The 26,142-nt window shown below is 32.7% G+C and overlaps 1 protein-coding gene across 9 annotated transcripts in view; it reads right to left on the bottom strand.

The window, feature by feature from the left end:
- Positions 1-26,142, bottom strand: part of Ddr (discoidin domain-containing receptor 2) — a 671,237-nt gene that overhangs the window by 584,248 nt on the left and 60,847 nt on the right. For 2 of the 9 annotated variants that reach the window (XM_074119473.1, XM_074119474.1), the window contains exon 1: positions 16,561-16,792. The exons of the other annotated variants lie outside the window; for them this stretch is intronic. The gene's annotated coding sequence lies outside the window, so the exon portion shown is untranslated. Of the gene's footprint in view, positions 1-16,560; positions 16,793-26,142 lie in introns of those variants that run through there. 9 annotated transcript variants of the gene reach the window in all.

The following is a 26,142-nucleotide window of genomic DNA, read 5'->3' as shown; positions in this document are numbered from 1 at the left end:
TATTTGCACTAAAACTGTACATCATGCACTAAGAATAACTTAAACACAATTTACAAAATATAACTTCACTTTAACACGCACTATATACACTTAAAAAGATCAAGTTAATAAAGAGACACAACAAACGAGTTAAAGATGACCGCCGGTAACTGGCCAGGCAGATCAGCTGGTAAGTGAAGGTTATCTAAGCAGTGTGACCAACTTCAGTTTTATTATTATTTGATTTTTTTTTTTCTTAATTAATTAGCGAATTAGGGATTTTATTTCAAAAGATTTATTTTAAAGTTAACTTCAAAATATCAAAGATGATTAAATTAAATAAAGAAAAATCTGTTGTGAACACTCACACGACTTATGTTTTCTTTCAGCTTAAAATTTTAATTTACATGTCTCTTTATTAACATGTTTTTTACGTGAATATTAGAGATTTTTGAATGAAGTTCTATTTTATAAATTGTATTTTAGTTATACTTAGGGCATGATATAGTTTCATTACAAATAGTTTTGGGAATTAGTGTAACAAGCTGTGTGCTATTAGGCTGGTGATCTATTGAAATGCAGATGAGTTAAAAAAAAAAAAAATTTGTTACTTCATACCAACGTTTCGGTAACTATACTACCTTCTTCAGGGTATTGTAAAAATTTTTTTGGTTTAGTTTTATGTTTAGCTACATTATCATAACTGTTATTTAAATTTAATGTATTTAATGCTCTATACTTAATTCAATCTTAATTCTAATTTTAATTAAGCAGAATAACTCAGCAAATTAGTTAAAATAATTAAATTGTCATTTTTTTTTAATTAAAGCGTCTTTTTTACTTAAACTATCTTAAAAACTGTTTCAACAAATAATATTCTCCGGGGAATAAATTTAATGCATTATTTTAAAGTAAAGACATAATTTTATCTATTTAATTTTTGAACCTTGCTTACATTTTTTATTCAATTATTTGTTTAACGGAAGAGAGTTAGTTGTACGGTTGATATGCACATTAAATATACAGGGTGTATACCAAGGAGTGGTCGAAACTTAGGGAGGTGATTCAGCAGCTCAAATGCAACAAAAAATATTCTCTTCACTTTGGCCCGATTCTCAATAGTGGCCAAGATATTTGCATTTTTTTTACCTTTTCCGTCGATATTCGTGTTCTCCACCATAAAAACGGCCGTAACTTTTCTATCCTTTATCCTACAACAAATCTGCTTATTCCAAACGAAAGAGCATTAAATTTCCTATAAATCTGCTTGGTACAGAGCCTCAAAACGATTCTCATAACAATGAAATTTTTACTTGAAAGTCTAAAAATTTCATTCTCGATGATTTTTGTTAAAATTTTCAACTGCATTTTCTCAATGGCTAATGAATCAAGGAATCACATAATTTCAGAAAAAGTTGCGCATTTATTGAGCTTCAAGTCCATATGGATTTTTTTGGGTTTTTAATAAAACCCTACCCCGAACAGAGGGGTGTAAATGCAGAAAACTGGGATTTTGCGTAACCGACTTTTCACTACTAATTTACTCAAACGTTAATTTTTGGAGAAGGAACAAAAAGAAAATAACCATTTTATCTTTGAATTATTATTAATTAATTAACTTTGATCAAAAAAACCTCCATTATGTCATTAAAATAAGTTGCACAAACAATTGTAGTCAACAATTGCGTTTTATTGCTACTTTATTTTTTACTTCCGTTTTATTAAATAATAATTGTTAAAAACTAAAATGGTTACTTTTCTATATGAGTTAAAAAGTGAGACAATTGATCGCTTAATCATTTAAATCATATTGTAGCTGTTAATTTAGGAGCAATTGAGAGACCCAGTTTCATTAGATTTATAGAAACTTGCAATAAATGCAACAATAAAATAATGGTGACTTTAATACGATATTTATTTGCTCTTGTGGTAAAATGATATATGTATTTGATTTAGATGATGCAATTTGTTTGTTAGATGCTAGTAATTTACTTTAAAGTCTGGGGATTTAAATGATGATTAGCGTACAAGATGATCTTCTCAGAATTTTCTATAAAACATTTTTCAGAATAAATCATACATTTTTAAAAATATGGAGTAATCTTCCCCACGTCACATTCGAGCGATATAAATATTCAAGTAACGTCAAATTTTTAAAAAGAAAATTGGGTCGCAAAAAAAAAATCTGAGCTTTACATTGAGCTCTAAATTGAGATTATAATTCTAAATGCTGCATAAACTACAGCAAATTAAAAAAAAGCGCTGTGAGAAAAAAAAAAAAAATCAAAGTTCTTATCTAAGGAATAAAACCTAAAAACTTGCCATAAAGATGGACTTCAAAGGATTATATATTTAACATAGAGGAACAAGTGAGGGTATGTCAGAATAAGTGCTAACATTAATGAAGAGGAAAATATCATAAAAATGATTGCAATTTACGGTTTGCTGCTCTTAAAAAAGTAATCAACGTCCCTTCAATATTAAACGAAGGCTAGCGACATTCAGCCAATAAATGAATCGTAAAAATATGTACATTTTTTTTTTTTAATGTTTTATATATTTTTAATAGATCGTAAATATTTTAATTAGAGATAAAATTGTAACTGGAAAGACTGTCAAACTAAGAACATTATCTGAAACGTTAGAGAACTGTAAGATATAAATATATTTAAAACAATTTTGTAAATTACAATGTTTTCCATTTTAATATTCAATGTTTAATAATCTAGCATAATTTAACAATTTACATGAAAATTTAGTGAGACAAGAGAATTAAAAGGAAAATTATCATTGGTGCAGCTAGAAACTAAGAAAAGGGAAAATAAGGACTCGAAAGAAGAAAAATGAATGCCAAGCCATCTGAAATAACGTCTGAAATAACGAAGAGTTTTTAAGTAAAAGGTTGTGGAAAGGTTAACAAGTGTTTTACACGTAGAAATTCCTTTATCTTCGAGCTCTTTCTTCTTTATCTCTATAAATTTAAACTAGAAACTTCGCCAGTATCTGAGAAATAAACTTTTATTGTTCAGAATAAAGGTAGTGTCTCATATCATTCAAAAGATTTCAACAGAGAATGGATAAGCTGAGAAATATTAAATCCACACCATTGAAATGGATGACTTCAAGTAGACAGTCCCGCCACGAAGAAGTCATACTTGCAAGACTAAGAATAGGCCATACGATGTTAACCCATGGCTATATCTGTAGAGGTGAGCAGCAACCCATATGTGGAACCTGCAATGTACTACTATCCGTCCATCATATTTTCGTAGAATGTACCAGATATACATGGGCTAGGCGGAAGTTAAACATGGGTAATAGCATGAAAGAGATACTGGACGATAATGAAAGCAATGCAAGGAAAGTCTTGCAATACCTTGAAGATATAGATTTATATAGTCTCATATGACACTATGCTAGTCTCTAATTATGAAAGTATGTAAACATGTTTTTATCTTAGATTAGGTTATGAATGTGATGCGAGGAATATCAAGTACTCCATCACAAATCGCGATTAGATTTAATGTGTGTGATTGTATTTATTTGGATGAATGTATTTATATGCATGAGTGTTTTTTATTAGAATGATTGTTTTAGTTTAGAATGAGCTAGTGTAGTGTCATTCAGCAACATTATCAGGTGCGAAGGACCTTAGATGTTGAGCACCTTAAAAAGAACACAATAATAATAATAACAACAGAGAATGGCTTTAGAAGTAACCAGCAAAGGCTGTGAACCTGGTTAATATGACATTGTCGCCCGTAATTGCAAAGAAGTTGAAGGTTTTGACATCAATGCTGAAGTGAGAAAATGGAGAACCTGGAAATGGGACTAAGTAAGACAAAATCAGCAACCGATTAGTATTGCATTGGTTCGACGTACTGTGAATGATGTACGAGTAGATCTTATTTTTATGATGGCTGCTGCATTGAAAAACGGTTTTGAAATTGGACTTTTACACAGGAATGAGGGGATTTGGTAATCGGCCAGTTTGGGCACATTGATTCTAAGCAGTAAAGGTCATTAGACTTTAGGAACCATTTTGACGTCCAAGAATGAGATTAGTCAAGATGGAAACTGCAAAATTATGGCAAAAAAAAAAAAACAGATTTCTTGGAGACATTAAGAGGTATGCTTTAGCTAAGATTGATTCAGGCCTCAGAGTGGTCCAATGTAAAGACATAATGGATAGCTCTTATATTATTAAAATTGTACATTCCAGCAAGTTAATATTATTAAGTCCTACCAAGAACTAAAAGTCAGAATTGTTATACTTCAGGTAAATTACTCCAATGAATGAGTTCCAGTTTGTTGTCAATAGAATTGAAGTTAAGGTAGACGTACTTAAAGCCGAGAATTTAAAAAAGAGTATTCTTATGAACTAAACTGAGACATGATGTGTTTTATAGTTAATTCCACAATAGGATCACAAGTGAAAACTGTAGGAGAATGCCAAGTGCGTAGAAGATGAAGAGGTTGTGTAGAAGGATCATGTGCCCACAGGGACCTGTATTATTAATTCCCAATTGTGAGCAGACAATGTCTTCCAAAGCACAAAGGTACACTTCAGGGCCACACGGCTACTGTTCTACAGCTCTTACTATTTACTTTGGCAACCTCATCATTACACCCCACTACAACTTTTTCTTTTATTTATCTATTATTTAGCATCAAATTACAATGTACTAAATTTTAGGAAAATAAGTTCAGAACTGAGCAGTAGCGCAGCGTGCTTATTATTTGTATGGAGGATGTAGCCGAAATGAATCTTCAATTCTATCTCATTTCTTAAAGAAATTCTCTAAATAGCAGATTTATTTGCGCTGGTACAGGTAATACAGGATATTAAAGCATGTTGGAAGAGATCAAATTCCCCTTGAAAATCAATTTCTTAATGATATTGTTTCAGAGAATATGTTTACAAATGAATGAGTCAGGAAACGAGACTTCATTAAGTTTTAAAGTCAACATTAATAAAGTGTCAATCAATAATTAAGCTTTTGACTCAGTGAGGTTCTGGCGTGGCTCTAAGACAAAAGAAGCTGGGGCGTTTGAATGCAAATGCTTATCCGATAATTCTGGTAACTTGGTTAGCTTAAGAAAACTTTAAATAGTTTTTCTAACAAAACTAGTTTCAATAAATTAGTGCTGCTGAAGTTATGAGATAAGGATGTTCAATTACAAAATGATTCCTCAGAATCATTTCAAGTTCTAAGAAGTTTATTGAAAGCGGTGTCTGACTAGAATGGAAATTCTAACAAATATTGGTACATACTGTTAAGGCGCCACGGTAGCCGAACGGTTAGAGGCGAGACCTTTACAGCTAACATGTATTGTGGTACTGGGTTCGATTTCCTTTGGTAATTGGACATAAAGCTCGCCTGAAAAACTAATATACAAAAATTGTTGTGTGCAGGCAATTAGGACAAATGAATCTACCAGGTACGGAAGAATTCTCATTATACTACTACCCTTATACAACTGTCCTACCGGACAGTTTTAATCCAAGAATGTGAGACTTTCTTTAACACCTTCTCTCTTTAATGCTGCCGCAGTCAGCCAACAAAGCGAGAACTAAGAAATTGTAATGGTGGGTGAAATTATAGGCCAGAAGCAACGAAACCGTTAGCCAACCGCTTAAAATTTATTACAATAGAATTGCAACAAGGCAAGGAAGCCATTAAGAACGATTTTAGGCCTCTTGACGAGTCCCTCTTGACGATTGAGTGATCATATTTTCATCACTGAAAAAATTAATGGATAATCAGTGTAGGTGAAGTGCGTATGGAGCCCGGAGTACGGAAGAAAAACTCATGCCTGTTGAAAGGACCATCTCTTCAATCTAATCAAAGAGACGAAAGGTTCAATCAGAGAGAGCCACAACAGATCCACTGGGTCAGTCGGGATGGAGTCGAATTTATGATCATGAAGCAAAAAATTATATAGGGAATGCAGAAAACAAATGGATTTGTGTTTCTATTTCAGATGTAGGAGAGTTAAGCCATTTAATATTGTGTTTGAAGTGGGCATTTCTATATAATACACGTAATCCATGTACTTTACAATTACATTTTTTAAAGCATATTGATGGAAACATTTTTATTTTTTATAAAGTTTTGAGTTAACTAGATTAGACTTGGCTCCTCTAGGAGCACCTAATGTTTGTGCATAAGAACATGTAAATATACAAAAAATGACTACCTCATTTTATAAAAGTTATTCTTTATTCCCAGAAAACAAATAAAATATTTCAAAAAGAAACCATTTGGAGGATTCCAACAGGATATCAAGAATTCCTGTTACAGTAGCAAGTGAAAGAACATAAACGTTATCTTGAAATTATTTAATTCACTCGAGTGAAATAAGTCGAGCAAAATACAATCTCTTTAATATTTAGCAGTTGCTAAAAGTTGATTATTACCGAGTTCTTGAGAGCATTTTGTGATTTCACAACGGTATTATATAGATAACGGCCAAAAAAAGTAGCGCCGCGGCGATGAAAGGAGTGCACTTATAAAACCAGCTCACCAGTTAACCAAATACATTTCCATATGTGCATGATAAGACAAATACTAAACCGTTGTAAAAGAAGATAATATTAATGTAGCAAATGTAACTTGGTAGCGAAAATTTATTATACTCGTAAAACTATTTTCGTTAGAATCATTAATGTTAAACTGTATTAAGAAAATTTACAACTTCTCTGCTTTTTTTTCTATACCTATAACCGCAGTTAAAATGGACGTGAGATCTGAAACGGCCTTCTGCATCGGAAAAGAGGATCACTTCGTGATGCCTCTTTGAAAGTCGACCACTGGTGTCTAGGCCAAGGTTTATGCTATACACAGCTTAGTGCACCATGATTTCTTGCCACAAAATCAAACGCTCAATAAGGAGTACTACTCACAAGTTCAACGCCGTTTGCGTGAAGCAAACAGAAGAAAGATGCTCGGTTTTGTGACGATTCATGGCTTTTGCACCACAATAATGCACCTGACCACACTTCATTGTTTATTCATAATTTTTTTATTTTTTTTAATTTATGCAGTACAACCTCGATTAACCGGCCCTCGATTAACCGGGATTCGGATTAACCGGGATCATGTTGAGTCATCATAAGAACACCTGGATCGGCGCCGAAACAAAAGTTAATTTTCGGTGGCAACAGGAAAAATTTTTGTCTTCCGATGTAGCATAATTGTAGGCGTGGCAGCAACTCTTTTATACCTGATTTTCTTGAAGGGTCATTATGTATGTATGTATGTAAAAATCCAAAATATGGTGCAATTAGTATTGAATTTCTTAGGATTTACCACGGTCTTACAAAAGACCATGAGATTTACGTGTCGTAAATGGTTACGTTTTCAACTTCACGGCCTAATCTCAAGCTAGTCTTCAGTGTTAATCAGTTCGTCCTACAGAAAACATCTTTCGTTTGCCATTTTGGTCGAATTTTTATTTCACTTACGCAATGGAATCCGTTAAGAAAACTGGTGCTAAACGTAAACGTATTTTTGTTTATCTATCGAAGATAGAATCCACATCGAAACAGTAATGAATTACTATGTAATACTGTGAATTCGGATTAACCGGGATTTCAGTTTTCCGGGGTGGATATAGCCGGAGGTCAGCCTGGTTAATCGAGGTTGTACTATATTAGTTTTTAGTGACCGTAAAAATTTTGTAATGAGTATTCAATTGGGGCGAGGAATCGGTCCAAAACAAAAAAAAACTCCGTCTTTTGCCGAACCGTTTCGGCAAAAGGCGGAGTTGTTTTTTAATCTGGACCGATTCCTAGCTAATAGAATCCTTGATATAAGACTTTTTTTTGGCTAAAAACAACATTGTAATGATGCCACAGCCTCCATATTCGCTAATCATGGTTCCGTGTGACTATTTTCTAGTCCCAAAAATAAAGATGTGTTTTAAAAAAAAAAAAAAAAAACTCAGATTTTGTACGAAAAGATCGCTAGTCTAGAATATCTAGTATTTGGTCGACAGTTTTTCTTCATGCTTGCAGTTTTATTTCTAATTGAATTCTACCCTGATAAAAAAGCTTCGAGTGCCAAAGATCTCAGACGTAGTCGCGCCTTAAATTAAAAAAAGGAAGAAAAAGAATTATCTAAGAGTAAATTATTTGAATATTTACATCATATTGTTCTATATTTGAATTAGGTGTTGTTGTTTTTTTGAGACGATCATTGAAAAAAAGGTGGCTTTAATAATGAAAAAATTGTTTTTCCAACACTTTGAGAAGTTTCAGAAGAGAGGAGATACTTTATGAAGTTTCTCTATCTTCTCAAATTTGTACGAATAATATTTTTAGCTGCAGCTATCAATTTGGTGAAACTTGGACACATAAAACCTTTCCACTTTTTTTAAAGAAATGATAAAACTAATTTCTTACTTACAAACAGACAAACAAAAAAGTTTGACAAGCTAAGTAATGGGCATAATCAAGGTAAAAACTTTTCTTTTAGAAGTATCCTGAACAAGCAAAACATCCATGTACTAAATGTTATAATTCAAATATAATCTGCAGAGCAGGTTTCATATAAATACACGGTAATGTAGGATATTAATGCTGATCACGCACTCTCTTGGATACTTATTAACAAATATTTCGAAACATGTACCATATTTACTTAATATATATATCCTTGCACATGCATATGTCACGCTTAAAAATGTCTAAGTTAGAAAATTATGTAACTTTTGTCTTGAATGATTATATTTGTGTTTCTATTTCTATGTGGGTATTATTATTATTATTATTTTTAAGCGTGATAAATGTTTGTAGGGAACTGTTGTCACGATCTACACGCGTGATCAGTTCATAACGGGCCTGTAGTAAAATATAAATAATAAATTAAAACTCGTTAAATAATATTATTATCTTAATAAAGTTTAGATGTTGCTGTAGATAGTTATATCCACAAGGAAAACTAGAAGTAATAACAGCAAGGGAGGCTTTCAGTGACGTATGAGAAAAGGAGCGCCCTTCAACTGGTTAATAATTGTAATCATTCAAACCAATCAGATTTTTTAAAACAAATTCTTCCGCACACTACCTCTTTATTGTGGACATATCTTCCTAACAGATACAGCTATGATAGAGAGGGTTTTACTAGCTCTCTTGCTTATACCGTCTGGGTAGTATTCTCTTCAATGTACTCGTATACGTTTCAGAATCTTCAATTAATCGTCACCCGAACGTATTCATTCACGCTGACGATATACCCATTCTGACTCCTCATTCTGTGGAATCATCACCCAATATTTGAATCCAAAAGTGAAATAGAAAATTGAAAAAAAAATCAAAACTAATTACCCTAAATTCAGAAGTACTAGTTGCTCTTCAGTTTATCTAAATCGGTACTACCTTTGCGTATAGAAAAATGCTTATAATTTTAGGCAAACGACTGACATAGGAATCAAGATTCCATGCTCGAAAAATAAAACCTAAATAAAAGCAACTACAGGACAGCTCGACTATTTTATAGGCAATCAAAAGTAAGACTGTACATCTAACAGCATTACTAAAACCTATTTCAACTTATGAACTTGAATTATAGAGTTTAACCAAACATGCCGATATCTACCGACTCCAATCGTTCGACCAAGGTTTTTCTCCGAATGATCAATGCTGCATAAATCTATCCAAAACAATCACCATACCATACATGCATCAATGTTTTAGTAACAACAATCTCTCACTTTTCGCCAATTACCTCGGCTGGAAGTCATTTAATAATGTTAATACTTTTGATCCTTCGTTCTTTGTTTTTGGTGGCTGAAGCATCAATCCAAAAGGAAGGAAGAATAATGCCTACGGACTAGTTCATCTTCAGAGCTTATGCTATTTACAATTATAATCTTTTCTGCAAATCAGAAGACACACCAATCTTAAATGTAACAATGTAAAAGACGTTATAATTGTTAATAGCATAAGCTCTGAAGATATCCGAGTCCCTTGCTCGGCAAAATAATAAAATAATGGCTGAAATTGGCATTATTCTTTTTTACTTTTTCTTTAGGAAGGTTATATGCAGTATTTGCAGTACACAAGCCTAACACGCTGCATATTATGTCTCTTAAAAATAAAACAAATAAGTCAAAATAAAAAAAATCTTCTTTTTTTTAAAAAAATTACATCTCCCTGCAAAATATGATAATCTTATTTCACCTGGCCAAATATACCGGCCGTGAATATATGATCCACTTTCCTCACCTCGGGCAACAAGTAGCCTAATAGACTTAACACCCGCTCAATTAGACATAGATGTCTGAATTTCGAACCTGCAATTATCCCTGTACTAATGCATGCAACTACGATTCAGCCAAGCCTAATCTTATTAGATGAAAACCTAGTATGTGCCTCTGCAAAATTGTATGTACCGTAAAACGAATTTTCATAAACTGAATTATTCATTATAATCTCTTCGTAAAGTTAATAAGAAGATTAGAGCAATTAATAATTACGTACAATAATAATAATAAAAGTAAGGTAATTGCCTATTTTTTCAGGCAGGCTTTAACGTCCAACTACCAATTAGGTGTCGTGGACGGAGGCGACTAGCAAACATACTTTACTGTAAATTTCTTTTATTAACCATTAAATAAAATCCAAGACCTAAGACCGGGGAATCCAACCCAGTACCACAATACATATTAGCTTCACAGTCTCGCCTTTAACCGCTCGGCTCCCGTGGCGCCTCAATAATAATAATAATAATAATAAATGAGGGAAGGAATTAGCTTGCGGTTAGCGTACTGGACTCCCACGCGGAAGTCCCGGGTTTGAATCCAGCTGCTGACCCTTAGATTTTCTCTTCCTAGGAGCTTCTTACAGCTCACTGTCCGGTGATGGACAGTGTTGTCTGTAACGAGAGAACACTGTCCGGAGGCCGACAATGCACTGAATAAAGCTCCGGGCGCTAACAACCTTAGATGTTGACGCGCCTTAAATCATTAAAAAATAAAATAAAATAAAAAATAATATATGTACCTTTTGTTTCTTAAGAAGTACAAATGTATACCAGAGTTTCAGTTACCGTCCATTAAAACGTCAGAAAAAAAAAAAATAATAATAATAAATGAGGCATTTTTAAAAGTCTCCCAAATACTTAAACTCGAAATTTCAACAAAATATTCAGCTCTCTCTAATAACATATAATTCATAGGTACTAAAATAGTGCTTTAGAGAAAAAAACTAACCACCCCTTTCCATAAAATGGTCCTTACCAATTTGGCTAGAAAAATATTTGAAATAACTACTGCAGACCTATGTAAAAAATGTGTGCGCTCAGTTTAAGAAAATCGAAATTAAATGAAGATCTCAAATAATAGAAAACTCCAGTCTAAAAAACAGGTACCCCGTTGAAAAGATTTCGCTCGCTGAGTAGGGATTTTCTCAGCAAAAACTTAAAATCCAAAATTTAACGAGATCATAAAACTTTTCTCACCGAGTAAAAGAGAAAGTAAATATTATTTTAAGAGAATAAATACTCGTACTATAACATAAATAAATCAAAATGTTTTAATTATATTTGATAAGAATAAAAAAACAAGGCAGTAAGATATAGCTACAATAGAAGATCAACATTGAAACCAGTGATAAATTATTTGCAGCAAAAATAAAGTAAGTTAGAAATGTAGTTAGAGGACTGTCTGGTAATATAAAACTTGGCTGATACGCTGCCTTGTTATGATGAAATATCTTAATATATATTTTTGTCTCAGAACTTTATTCCAATAATATGGCCATGGAACTTTAATCTTTTATTTTATTGAAAATAATTTCTAAATTTTTTTATAGAAAAGAATATAAGAAACATTATTCGCAAAAGTTATTTCAAATTCAGGAATAACAAATTGTTTATTTTAAAGTAAAATTTATGGTTCGAAATGGCGCAAAAATTTTTTTTAGCAGAAAAATAGCTAAACTAAAATAAATAAATTAAATAAAATGTATACACCTGTATTTTGGAAGATAAATTAGGAGCAACGTGTTGCGAAAAAAAGAAGTAAAACCTTGTAGCTAATTTTATGATAACGAAGTACCAAAATATTCTAAACTGTGTAGTTACATTGTAATTACATTATTCACTGTGTTTTCAGACAATTACTGATATCTCAAATTAGTATCATTAGGTTTATAATTAGAGAAAACATTTCCGTTTTCTAGTTAATAAAAAAGTTAATTTATTATTGAAAATAATAAAAATAATTATTACAACTAGACTCGTTTATTTTCCATCTATTTCCCGAAGAAGCTTATTAACGAAATAATAAATGGAGAATTATATAATTATTTAACACTTCATTAACTGAACAATAAAGGGACAATTATTATTTTTTAATTATTAATACGCCCTCGGAAGTGTTTCCCTTTGAGTCTCTGTTGGAACAAAAACAAAGGGACATTAAGAGAACTAAAACTTTGTTAGTCATACACACAGCTAACGCAGAACACTAATTACGATGTATATTTTACCACTACACCAATAATACAATAGATTTGGACCCTAACATTTAGAGCGATTCGCGACCACAGTAATAAAAATCATTTAGCTATGCCTTAAAGCCTCCTTATGCGCAAGGTCAATTGATAAATTTGTTTTAATTATTTATTTAGTTACAATCAACGCATTTATTGCGTTATAAACAACAAGGATAACCTATAATGTCCAAAATACACTCAGAGTGGAGATGTTACCCAGTGGTAACTCTCCAAAAAACATTACGCTATGGATTCTCGTCATGAGAGAGGAGATAGCGAGACCACAAGTCTTTAAAGACGTCTAGAAGTGTTATCTGGTAGTGTCTTGGAAGAAAGGTGTTCTACCAGTGGACTGTGAGCAGATTAGAAGTTAAGATGGAATTTTCTGTAAAGGGTTTTAGCAAATTGTGTGACGAAAGGGGAATGTATAAGCCTGCGAGAAATGGTTTAATTGATGACACAGAAAAAAGCGTCCAACTAAAGAGCGAAGAATTTTAGACTACAAGGACCTGGATTCTTTGAAGGTTTGAGCCTCGATGTTCGATGTCGTAAGCTCAAACGGGCTTTAATACATTTAATACAGAAGTCTTTTGTCGCCCAGAGTGTGTATTGATCAGCTGTCTAATAGTCTTTTCAGTTGGCTGAAGTGTCTGTTTAGTCTCGTACGAGGATTCCAGGAAAGTCTAAATTCCAAAAAAAAAAAAAAAACTGTATAGTGTAGGTAAGACTCAAAAAATTTGAAACTCAAAGACAATTTTTGTGTCTGAACCTTTATAATTGCAGTACGAGAAATTGCTTACACCTGAATTAATAAATTCGTTAAATTTGAAACAACAATTTTGTAAATAAATTTATAAAAAATTAGAGAGGTAACATTAAGTTACATTTTATCAGGCGTTAAAATATCGTCGTTGTCAAAACAATGTTTGCTATGTGCACTGTTTTGGAGATTTCGACATTTAGACTATTATGACTAGTTTAGTAACCAAATTTCCGTATAAAAAGACTATGTGTCTCTACGGTGATTATATGGTCGCTAAAATAAGGCACAGCTACCTGAAATTCCGAATCGAATGACACCTCATTCATTAAAATCGGTTCGCGCGTTCAGGCGCTACGTTGTTTACAAAAAGGGTAACAAGAACACCAACAAGAAGAAGAAGATAAAGAAGAACAAGACCAATTTTTGAAACTGCTGTTTTGCCCATTTTTGGAATCGTTTTCCTCGAAAACTAATTAATCTATGTTATTACGAAAAAAATACAGTCATTAAGGAGGATTTGCCCTATATTATAAAGAAAATTTGGGAATTTCATCTTTTATAGAAAAATAGAAAAAAATTTATCAAAGTTGGGTGTCTTTCAACGTTACGCTTTTTCGTGCAGTTTTTGACGATCAACCCTTATACAACTGTCCTACCGGACAGTTTTAATATGCTATGTGCATCAGCCAGAATATTGTCAAACAAAAACTAAGAAAACTAACGTAATCAAATAAGATAACGAACATCTAACCACCAATTTTCAGTCTATCAGACCTAGTCAAAAAAAAGGGTGATCCCACTGTGAATGATATCAGAGGATTTTTATACAGGTCTAATAGTGGAATGTACTTCAAATTTCGCCTGCCCACATGATTATATAATACTTCCTCAAGGAAGGCGTCTTCCTCGAGAGTATCCTGAACCTTCAACATTGTATGACGGCCCAATGGAAATAACTCGATCTAAGTTCAATCAGTTACAGGAACTTAAACCGTTTATTGGCCGAGACTACCATCCGTTTTATGATAGTTTAAAGTATAAGTCTGATACTTGTCAGTTTGTTTTTATTCAACATCAATGTAAATTAGTCATGTTTTTTTTTGCTAATTTATAATCTGCTATGTGCACAAATTACTCTAATTTGGTAATAATAAGTAAATTATTACAGTTGCATACTTAAAAATCAAATAAAATAACGTTTAACATATATAACTTTAATTTAAATAAGTTTTCAAAAATCTGCATCATATACAATTTTACAGGAGAACGTTTTTATTCAATATCTCAAAGTTATACTTTTTGAACATAGCAGATAATGTTTTGACAACAACGATATAGAGACTGCGACCAAATAAATCAAAACATTTAGCCTTGTCTTAATGCTGCTCTATGTACCTAATCAATTCTTTCAGAAAACCATGATTATTTTAACATCTTACATTAGCCTTGGCGAAAACGAGTTGTAAGCTTTTATAATTTTATTTTATATAATAAAAGCTTTTATTTTTTATAATTTTTCAATTAAAACCCAACAATCCTTTCTTCTAAAAAAGAGTTCGATGTACAAATTACCTTGAAAAAGCTTATTAATTATATAAATCTAATGGCAAAGGCAGTAAACATAAGTGGAAAAGAGATAATGGGCGTTGACCTCTAAAACAATCAAATTTCTGATGCAGTGTTTAATTTCTTTACAAAATACTAAAAGAATTTGTTTAAAATATTTTATTTTTAACCTTTTTTAAAGGCTATTAAGAGAAGGTGTAGAAAGTGTGGAGATTTCTGATTCACAGTACTTGTACAAGATCCGCCTTGTGTCAGAGGAGGAAGGGCTTTTTTTTAAAAAAAAATTGGTCGATAAGTGTTCTTAAAATGGAACACTATTCAATTTTCGAATGAGTGTCGGTAATCAACTTTCAGAGAAACTCAGCCAACCAAAAATGCTAAGTTTATTAAATCAATTTTTCTTTAAATACCTCCAACGACATATAATAATAATAGAAATTCAATGGATAAGTGAAATTCCAAATTTGAACAATATCGGTTATGCCGAAGTGTCTTTTTTTTACTGAATAAAAGTATTCAGCTATTTTTTCTGTTTTAACGGAAATTTTTATTAAGAAATTATAATAATTGTATTAGTAAAAATGTTTTCGACAGTGTTCACAGACAATTTTTGAAATTTTTCTAAGAGAGAAATTGCCGCTCCTTAGATATTGCAACTTTATTTATTTTTTTGAACGGCGCACCGACAGATAAACATTTCTTTTTGAGTTCATATAATTTGAACATATCATAAACCTGTGTTCACAACGTTCAAATTAATACTAATGAGGGTAAGTATAAAAATTATTACAGTTAAATGGATCCAATTCTATTAATTTAAAGTCAAATTAGCGAACAGTCCGCAAAGTATTAAATACTATCTCCCTCCAAAAAAAACAATTAATTAATTCTAATGAATGCTAAATGTATGTAAATGATTCATTCTAATTATAGTTTAAATAAAAATCCAAACATTACTTCTAACTTTTAAACAGCCAACAGCTGGGTTTGTGTAAATGAGCAAAATACACGTTTTGCCAATTAAGGTAAATTTTGTTATTTTTTTTAAAAAACGCTGACCTATAAAACTGAATCATTCTTATTATAATACAGATCTGTGTCAAATTAAAATTGTTATTTGATAGTTGTGTATCTAATCGAGTAGTCCTAAATTCCTCTTCATCAGAAACATTCCTGCTGACAGCAAAGCAAGAATAGATAAGATGAAATAATTTTGTTCTTTTAATTAATTGAAACAAATATAGGAGCAATAAATGACCAAATGAAGCAGCGATTTCCATATCAAACTGATAAACGCAAGAGAATTTAAAGTTGAATGATACAATTTTGTAAACAGGTTTTAATTAAGTTTGATTAATTGCAGATAATTTTATCCATCGTCAAATTTGGGTGGTTTGTATCTTCTATTCACTTAGTTTCGGTCCACACATGGTAACATGAAGCGATGGAATATATCTCCCCGGAGATGGATGGTGGATAAATCCTGTCAGAATTAAAGTCCCCCCCTCCTAAGACGGACGAAATCTACAATATATTCCAGTATTCTGAGCCAAACACTCAGTGAAGATTTGAAACAACTGTGAAAAGTGTACAAGAAAATGTCAAAAAGTTTTGCTAATTAAATTGTTGAATGAGTTTTATTGCAGTGCCTTTCATTATCTTTTAAAATATTTATAAATAGACATAATTCAATTATACAAAAAAAGAAATCATCAGATAAAAGCTTCATAATAAATAAGATACAACTTACAAAACTAAACTGTTGATTAAAAAAATCCTCTGATAAATTCCACAAAAAAAATAAAACAAAACTTAAGAAATAAAAAGCCAAAACTAGCGAATGACACTACCCGGATAACTAAATAAAATTTAACTAAAAAAAAATCTCACTTATTTTTCCTTTTAAAAATACGTAATAATCAAAGCGGAATCTGACGCGAGCTCCTAAGCACGACGGACAAGTACACAACTGAATGAAGGAACTCATGAGTTGAATACTCGTCGTACACTTCTACCATCTAGCGGTCATTGCATGAACTACCACCTGCCATAGTATGCAACAACTGCTCTCAATTAGCTCCCTTGGTTCTTCTACTAATCGAGTCTGTAAGACTTTTATATATGTACAAGCCTGGAATGTAAATATTTTTTTTTTTTTATAGAAGAAAGAATATAAAAAAATGTACAAGTATTTTAGTTTTTACATATTAACTTGGGATGCTAGCATTAAAACTGAGGTATTTAAAGTTTCATTTATTAATAAAATTTAATTTCTCTAACTATATGGGAAGTAGAAGCGTTGCGATCGCGGTTTCTCCGGAAGAAAAACAGGTTTCACCACTCTTAGGAAGAGAAAAATTAAGGTTTAGCAGCTGGAACCTCTGCGTGGGAATCCAATACGCTAACCGCATAGCTAATCCCTTCGCTTTACTTAACTTTATTAAAAAAAGCTTCTCAACTGAATATGATTGTTTATCAAGTTGTAATTAGTTTTTTCAACACGAAGAGAAACAAACAAATCGTTAATTTCAATTAGAAGTGTCAATCTTTTTCCCCACATTTTTTGTAATTAATAACAATAATTGCAACAATAATTATACTAACTGTTTAGAAACTAACTCTAAAGTACAAAGATACAGACAAACCTTTGATGTTAAAAATGTAAAAAATATTGTAATTATCGACAAGCGTAAGCTCTGATGATGACTTAGTTCCAAGGTCGAAAGCTTGGCAGGGATAAAAAAAATTGACAGAAATTATCAATTATCTTTATTCCTGTACAATGTTTATTTTATTTTATTTTTTAATTAAAGCGCATTAAAATCCGGAGTCACAACCGGTCACTGATAGTACACTCTCGTTAAAGACAACACTGTACCTCACCGGAGGCTCCTGGAATTCCAAATCAAAGGACTGGACAGGACTCGAACATAAATTAATCTTGAAGAAAACTAAATTTTCGCTAAAATCAATTTTCAAGAAAACCTCTGGAGCAGAAATTTATTTGAATGAACCGCTTTCAGCATTAACTAAATATTAATTTGTTGGATAATGAATGGAGACCATTTATACTTCATTTTGTAAAACATCATAGTATCCTAGGAAACAGTGAGTGCTAATCTACATCAAATAGATAACATCAATAAAAACCTTTAAAAGAAGTAATCATACTCGAGAAGATAGGCCCAAAAATAAGTAATCCTCAATCGACAAGGAGTCTCCTAAAGTCTTCACTGGCGAAAAATCATTTTGAAAAGTGAGATGTTGATTTTACTATAATCCTGATGTCTGGTATATAGCGATGGTTACGGACAGTACTGCTAGAGACAATTATAGCTTTAGTCAATCGGGGAAGAATTTTTAACTATATAATGTTTGGATTTAGTAGATATTGGAGCGCTCGTTTCACTCCCATATTTCTAACTACCAAGACCAAATTAGGTTTCATCTGTGGTTGTGCTTGTGGTTAAAGATATGTGTTTGCTTTACCAGACTTCAAATTGAGAGCTTTTTCAGTAGTTAGTAGTGTCGGCGCGGGGATGTGTAATCTGATTTCAAGAAGTGACTAGATAAGTGGGAACATAGATGGAAAGTGATTGGCTCATCTACGTATAAATTCACTTGTACTTTACAAATTTTGGTGATTCTGCAAGATATGAGTATGTGGAAATGGATCCGAATTAGGAGATTCAATGGCTATATTATTCATCAGCAAAGGAGAAGAGGACTCTGTTTAGATGATACTACAAGATCTGTAACAAATTTGAATGAGAATATCCGAAAGTACACTGAGAAACGCAAGCCTCTACATAGAAAGCAAAAAATTGGGTCAAGCCCTAAGTTATACCATAAATATGTGCTAGATATGACATGAGAAAGAGGTACCTAGATTGTGAAGGAAAAAATTGATCAAACTCTCATTGCACACCCGACTACCAGACCTGATTAAAAAAAAAAAATTATAAATTTTAAAATGGCCAATAAGCGTCTTGACATCTGACCCGTACATGCTTTTGTTTCATAGTAAGAATGCTGTGCCTATTTTAAGATAAATATTGTGAAACCGTATTATTTCTTATTCATAAAACTTCAATTCATTGCGTTTACTTATAAATAATTTTTTGAAAATAACGATTTCAATCTTTTTTTTAAAAAAATAGCCATTGTTTAGCTTAATAAGGAGTTGCTAAGTAGCCCCTGCCCGGCCAAGTGCCCTTTTCAACGTTGTTTCTTATATATTTATGGATATTACTCGCTTCGGCGTTACTACTTTTACAATGCAATATCGATAAAGATAATTACAAAACTACAAAGCGGTTTATATTTTACTAGTATTACAGATTTACATTCTGTAATAAACATGTGAGGTCATTGGTGTCCAGGAGGTTTTTTTTTTTTCAGTGCGCTGCCAGACTCTGTTAAATGATCTCTCATTATAGAGAACTCCTAGGAAGGAGAAATCTAGAGGCCAGCAGCTGGGTTCTCTAAGCACTGCGTCTATTTCTATAATTGTCTCTCCTAAATATATAATTGAATTTATATTCAATATTAGTAGGACAGCTATATTAGGAAAAGCCAATGTGGAAGACCTTAACCTGTTTCTCCTTAAGGTTGTAGCTTGATTTGTTCAGGGCAGCTGTGACCCTTAGGTCCAGATTTGTATTATCATTCTACACTCGGTCTGCAGCTGTAATTGCTTTCTTTAAGATAGCCATGAGACCTTTAAGATAGCCATGATAGCTATAAGTAACAATGATAACAGTGAACAGTAGAAGTAAATGAGTGGAGAAGTTACCCAGTGGTAACACTCCAAAACATTAGGCTATTAGTCACTCTCTTCACTTGAGAGGAGATCACGAGGCCACTGTCTTTTAAGACGTCTTGTCCGGGTTGTCAGGAAGAGTTCTAGAAGAAAGAAGGAAGAACTTGGGTGACAAAAGGAATGTTAAGGTCAGTGAGTTTAGTCAGGTTGGAGACATAAAATGGAGCGTTTACAATAGTTATAAGTATTTTAGATAGAAGAGATTGAATCCTTTGGAGATTGGAGCGTTTGGTTGAACCCCACAGCTCTATTCCATACGCTCAGATGGGTTTCAAAATAGAAGTATAAATCAGTCTTTTGTTGTCCAGAGAGAGTTTTGATCTATCGTCTAAGAGTCTTTTAAGTAGTCGATAGCGTCTGTTTAGTTCTGTACTTTTAAGTCTAGTGTGGGGGTTCCAAGTTCCTCAATTTCGAATAGTAAACGCTAGCAGAACTGTTATTTTGCCCAAGATATAAGAGTTTGGATGAAAAACTGAAGAATTCAAATAAAAGAACTAGGTAAACGCTGCCCAAGTAATCTTAGAAGTGGAAGAAGACCAAGAAGTTAGCTGAATGACGTGGTTTTCGCATTTAAGAAGTATGGGAATAGAAAAGTAGAGGTAGAGGATGGCAAATAGTGGTTAAGGAGGCTACGAACCTTCCTGCGAGATGCTGTAAAAACAGAAAAGATCTCACAATTGATTAAGAACAATATTTGGAAGATTGTTTTTTTAAATTTTTCCAGAAAAGTAATCAAATAAAAAGAAACACTAGAAAATAAGGAGGAAATGACCACATATCCTTATGGAAAAGTGAGCCGCAAAAAAGCACATGTGATCGCATGAAACAGGTGTAAATCCTTGAAATAGGAACACATGTGGTGACAAGAAGAATTAGTGAACATCTAATCTTGATAACAGAATCGAATTTATAAATATATATATATATATTTTTTTTTTGTACACAATAAATTATGTTAGGATTAGAACTCATTTGGAAATAATAGAATTAAAATGTTAATACAAGTGGCTAAGCCTCCTTGAATGCCACGTGTGGGTGGACACGTGGGAGTACTTATATTAATTAATGAAAATATTTCTTTTAAGAAATCAATATCATAAAAATTTATACCGTGAAAATGAAATTGTTGATATTGCTTACTAAACCAATTAATTAAAATGAATATATAAATTTAAATTGAATTGAATTTTTTATTTTTTGTCTAAATCAGTTAGTAGGAGAACATAAATTTAAACTATTCAGTGATAATAGTGAGTTTATTGCTGCGGGCAATTAACTGAATGTATCTTGATCCGAAACACGGTATCGCTTCAATATTTTTATCAGCTTCAATTAATGACATAATATAAAAAAATAGGTTCAAGTGGATTTTTATAAGCTTTCATATATTTCTTATATGGTTTAGTGTTTGCAAGATATACAGGGTGTCCCAAGCTATATGGATAACGACTTTTTCTCGGAAACTAAGATAGCTAGAAAAAAACTAAAAAATACGTGTTCCCTTAGTTTTTTGTTAGGAATCCAAATTTACTTTGTATTTTTTTTTTGGTGCCTCCAGAAGCGAGATATAGGCACCAACTTCATTTTTTCAAATGGGAAGGTGCGTTTTTTATATCAGAAATAGATTCCTCTATTTTTTTAAAGAAAAATTTACTTGAACGGTTTTTTTCGGTGAGCGATATTTTACAAGTTATGAATGAAAACATGATTCTTATAAGAAATTTCAAAATGATAATATTATAACGGTTTTTTGATTAAATAAGAAGAAAAGTACTATTTTATTATAAATTTTACTCCTCATTAATATTACAGATCATGCTCGAACTGGCCTTCACCATTAGAGATGCATAGACATGCTCTTTCCTGCCAATTGCCCTTACTGCCAAAGAAATAGATTCGAATTTAACCGAGTTACAGGCATCTATTATTCTTTGCTTTAGTTCATCTACAGATGCCATCCCGGCTTGATTCTGATACACCTAGATTTAGAAATGCTTTTAGGTAAGCAAAAAAAAGGAAAGAAAGAAAAAAGTTATGAATAATCACCTTGTTTTTCAGGTATCCCCAAAGGAAAAGTCCATAGGTGTCAAATCTGGTTAACGAGGTGGACACTGAATCGCCCCCCGTGTCGATATAACACGCCCATCAAATTGCCTATCGAGATATCTCTTTACGTGCCTGATGGTGTTATATCCATCACGGAGGCTATTCAGTGGCCATCTCGTTCACCGGATTTGACATCTATGGACTATTTCCTTTGGGGATACCTGAAAAACAAGGTGATTATTCATAACTTTTTTCTTTCTTTCCTTTTTTTTGCTTACCTAAAAGCATTTCTAAATCTAGGTGCATCAGAATCAAGCCGGGATGGCATCTGTAGATGAACTAAAGCAGAGAATAATAGATGCCTGTAACTCGGTTAAAGCCGAATCTATTTCTTTGGCAGTAAGGGCAATTGGTAGGAAAGAGCATGTCTATGCATCTCTAATGGTGGAGGTCATTTCGAGCATGATCTGTAATATTAATGAGGAGTAAAATTTATAATAAAATAGTACTTTTCTTCTTATTCAATCAAAAAACCGTAATAATATTATCATTTTGAAATTTCTTATAAGAGTCATGTTTTCATTCATAACTTGTAAAATATCGCTCACAGAAAAAAACCGTTCAAGTAAATTTTTCTTTAAAAAAATAGAGCAATCTATTTCTGAAATAAAAAACGCACCTTCCCATTTGAAAAAATGAAGTTGGTGCCTGTATCTCGCTTCTGGAAGCACCGAAAAAAAAATACAAAGTAAATTTGGATGTCTAACAAAAAACTAAGGGAACACGTATTTTTTAGTTTTTTTCTAGCTATCTTAGTTTCCAAGAAAAAGTCGTTATCCAGATAGCTTGGGACACCCTGTATACATAAATGACGCGTTTTCCAGGTTAATTCTAATGAGATGATACTCAGTCTAGAAAACTGTACATTTCCAAAACGATCTATATCTTACAGGCCTTGGTTTTTCTCTAGGCCTCTATTTGTACCTGTGTTTATTCTTAGGGGACAATTGTCCCAGAATAATAAATTTCTTTTCTATTCTATTCTATATCGATGTCGTTGACTTATCAAAACGCTTCTTGTCCATAAGTAGCAAGCTTTATTATTTTGTAAATGTTAATTGAATATAAATAATGGTTGGCTGACTGCAGAATTAATCCGTCAAGGCCGTGGGGCTATAAGGATAATTGTAGGCCTATTAACCGGCCACTGCAGGCTCAGAAAACACATGCATCGCATGGGCCTGGCAGATGATAGCCTCTGTATGTTCAGTCAGGAAGAGGAGGAAACAGCACTGCACGTGTTGTGTCAGTGTGAGGGGCTTGTCCTGGCTAAGGATGTTACTTCTCAGGGAGGAAAAACCAAGGCCTGTAAGCTTTACCCAGGAGTCGCTCTCCAGAATTAAGAGTCTGATTAAACGGACGGGTCTGGAAGGCGAGCTTTAGAGTGAGGGAAGCCACAATAGATCCATGGGGTCGCAGTGGCGTAGGCCTTAAGGGCCGCCCTATTAGAATCTTATCTTAATGGTTGCCATAATAAAGCTAAATCTTCTTCAAAATATTTCTGAGATGGAAAAGATTGTATCTTTCTGAAAAACCTTTGCCAAATTTATGATTACCCTGTTTTTCTTTTTACAAAAAAATTAGTTGGTTTTGACGGCGATCATTTTGAAAATAAATAGGATAATTTTTTTATGGTTTTTCTGCAGAAAAAAGTCAGCTGTGTGGATTTAATTTTATTTATTATTTTTTTTAATTTAAGGCGCGCCAACATCTGAGTACACTGCCGGCCTCCGGACAGGCAATCAACACTGTCCATCACCGGACAGTTAGCTGGATGAAACTCCTAGGAAGAGAAATCTAAGGGTAAGCCAGGAAAACTGAATTCCATTCCGGATTCTAAGCTAACAACTTAGTTGTTGAGTCCCTTCCCTAATTTAACGTATTAATAATTATATTTTACTAACAAGAAATAAAGATTGTTAATGAATGATATTAATTAAAAGATCAAAACTTATCTAAATAAATATCAATGATTAACTAGTTTATGATTTAAAATTAGTTACAATTCCAGATTACGTGATTTTGTAATTTTACTAGTAATTGATGATAACTCCATAATTATCTTAAAAGAGTTAATATTGAATTGTTTGCTAAACTAGAGAAGATTTAATGGAAGATTTGCATTGTTAATATCCCAAACTGGAATAGCATTCTAATGGAAGTAATCAATGTGTTTAAGTTTCAAGTATTTGTCTAAACACAACTAAACTTTAGAGATTCTAACTTCTAAGAGAAAACACTCTCTTAGGTGAATTTGAAATTCTTTAAAATTTGATTGTGATTACCAATTTATTTATTTAATGTAGAACATAATGAATGAAATGTTTGGCTCAGAAAATTCTGAGCTTTACCGAGAAGTATATTGGAAAATGGTAGGAAATAACCTTCCCTTATCTATTGCTTTATCTATACCTATTCTTCTTGATTTGGATAACGATAAGAGAATTTATTTTGTATTAGTTCCTCAGTTTAGATAATACTTGGGTAATGCTCAATAAATGTTTTCCTTATAACTATGTCCTGCTCAGAATTGACAATTTTTTTTAAGGTATAGTACTCTAGACCAAAACTTATACACTTATATCTAAGAAATTACTTTCAAATTCGAGGACGATCCTGCAATTCATGCACTCCAACTCACCTAAATATCTAACCTTGGCTGCAAAAGTGGAGAATCAAAATAAATGAACTGAAATCTAAAAAACATAGTATTCACTCTAAACTAGAAAGCTCTCCCTCCTCTCTCCTTCCACAATACTTCTATACCAATTACTAACCAAGTACGATATCTCGGACTACATCTTGATAAACTACTAACATGGAAAGCTCAGAAGAATTGACTTCAAAACTATACACCGCCCTACTTGCCCCAATAATCGATCAACCGACTTCAAACCTTACAGTCGAAAATCCTAAGAACAATAGTTAACACTCCCTTCTACGTCTCCAATCATACTATACACTCTGATCTAAATATTCCACTCGTTTCTGAAATAGCCCCAATCTCGATTCACAAAACTCCACTCAAATCTACACAGTCACTACAACCCTCTGATCCACAACATGTCTACTACAACACTTCCTTCAAATCCACAGCGCTGACGAAAGCGGTAGCGACCATCACAACATATAACGCCGACCTCCTAGGATGGTTGTTGTGTAAGCTTGCCAACGTGACAATCTAACGGCTTCCAACACTGGATGGTCGTCGTTCACTCCACTCATGCCTCTGGGTGCACATGCATGTGAGTGTGTAGGTATGTACATATTTATAAGTGCATGTGTATTTGCGCTGACCTTATCTCCCATCTCTTTTGCTTATTGTTCATTGACTTCAAAAAGTTTTTTGTTTAATTAATTACAAAAGGTATCGAAAAACAAAAATACTTATTTTTTTGCTGATATTTTTTCTTTTGTAATAATATTTTTTAGAAATAAAAATTAGATAAAAAATAAAATGCGCATTTATTGTGCGGTAATAAATGCAAAGGCACGTATCCCTTTATGAATAGATGTAAACTAAAGTTATTTAAAAAATGGCCAGTTATTGTCTATACAGTTTTCATTAATTAAATAACAAGTTTTTATGAGCACATTGTTGTCGATGAACGCTTTGTCAGCGTAGTACGAGCTTTCATATGACTTCTCGTACACTAAACTTTCATCATGACTATGACTTCTACAACAACAACACGTGTTCACTTGTTAACACTAAAATTAACATTTATTACAAACTTTAGTTTAAGGAATTTACCAGATCCAAATAGAAAGCATTTTAATGACTTATTTTACGTGAAACTATGTGATTGCAATGACGTGGGCTCTAACTCCGCACCACTTATTGAGATTAACAAAGAATCAATTCCTCGCTTTAAAGCGAATGTTGATTACCATAAAGATAGGTTGGCATGTAAACAATTAGATATAAACAATTCAGAGCACGAGTATGTTGCCATCAATGAAGTGACTTGTAATCTAACATATCCCTCTTTTTCGAGTACTAATTACTGGTCTTCTAAACCAGGGGTCACCAAACTGCGGCCCGCGGTTCAACCTAATCCAACCCGCGACGCCAGTTTATCAGGCTCGCCGACGGTACTTGGATTTGCTTGATAAAATATTTGGAACGCGAGTCGTTTTCATACAATATTCATTTAAATATTATGTTTTATAATAGTAGGAGATCTTCACACGTGTGTAGACCTTCTGGGTCTAAGAGCTTTAAATTTATTAGTTTCCATTTTAAATTGTGACCTTCTGGGTCTAAGAGCTTTAAATTTATTAGTTTCCATTTTAAATTGTGACCTTCTGGGTCTAAGAGCTTTAAATTTATTAGTTTCCATTTTAAATTGTATCTAGATTTACTTGTTTATTTTAAGGCATTCAGTGTATGGTGTGACTGTG

Source organism: Rhodnius prolixus, unplaced genomic scaffold, assembly GCF_049639745.1.
Source record: "Rhodnius prolixus isolate KJV_2025 unplaced genomic scaffold, Rpr scaffold_2, whole genome shotgun sequence".
NCBI lineage: Eukaryota > Metazoa > Arthropoda > Insecta > Hemiptera > Reduviidae > Rhodnius > Rhodnius prolixus.
The sequence above is the reverse complement of the archived record's forward strand: the minus strand, read 5'-3'. Positions and strand labels throughout refer to the sequence as shown.